The sequence below is a fragment of the Pholis gunnellus genome (genome assembly GCF_910591455.1).
Source record: "Pholis gunnellus genome assembly, chromosome: 19".
Taxonomy (NCBI): domain Eukaryota; kingdom Metazoa; phylum Chordata; class Actinopteri; order Perciformes; family Pholidae; genus Pholis; species Pholis gunnellus.
In genome coordinates this window covers 19,135,381-19,136,356 of record NC_136546.1, presented here as the reverse complement: position 1 = coordinate 19,136,356, position 976 = coordinate 19,135,381, and positions in this window count along the sequence as shown.

The window sequence follows — 976 nt, the reverse complement described above, 5'->3', positions numbered from 1 at the left end:
TGGTCATGTTGGGGCTCCGTGTCTTCAGTAACAAGATCAACATCTGAGCTTGTGTTTTAGACACAAAAACAAATAATACAATAGAATATAAAAGTGTGTTTAAGTAGAATTCTATAAAAAAATTTAAATTACAGGGTATGGAAGATAAAAACGGACTTTATGATTGTTTTATGAATGATCATTAATATTCATATGCTGTGATAACTATTTTACACATTCAAATATATTTGTACATGTTTAATAATGTGTTTTAACATGTTTGTGTTTGGCAGTAGTGAAATAAACATTTGGATTATTTACTTAAGTAAAATAAAATGCCACAGAGTCAAACACTTTGAATGCATTCTGAATTTTATTTTAAGTGCATAAGTGTTGCAACCTGAAGTACTTTGAGAAAAGGTGTGTCTTTGTCTTTTTTCTGCACTGAAGATAATTTGAAGAACTAAATAACATATTTAAATGTTAAAATCAACTGATGCCAAAGAAAACCACGAACAGTTATTGCATTACTGCACGAGTAATAACAATCTAACGATATAATGTAACAGTCACTTGATTACTTTTACTTTAAATACATTGTTCTGATTATACAACTTAATAACATTTTCAGAAACGTTTCAGAATCTTGCAAGTGTGGAAAATAGACCGCAAACCCAATGCATCTGGATTTTTTTTTTTTAAAGAGAAATGTAATTGTTTTGTATTTTATTTAATTATGACTGTGGCTGTTATTGCACTGGATGTTTGTGCGGTGGCTTTTAATTTTTTTTAAATTTATTTAAATTTTTGTATTCCAGCTATGCTCTCAAAAATTAATAAACACATCGGTCATTTCATTTTGAGTTACATTTTCAAAGCAGGACTTTCAGCTGTATCAGACTATTATTTTTACAGTGTTGTATTAGTACTTCTACTTTAATAATGGTCTGAATACTTCCTCCTTTATAGAATACAAACATAATATTGATATTTGGTT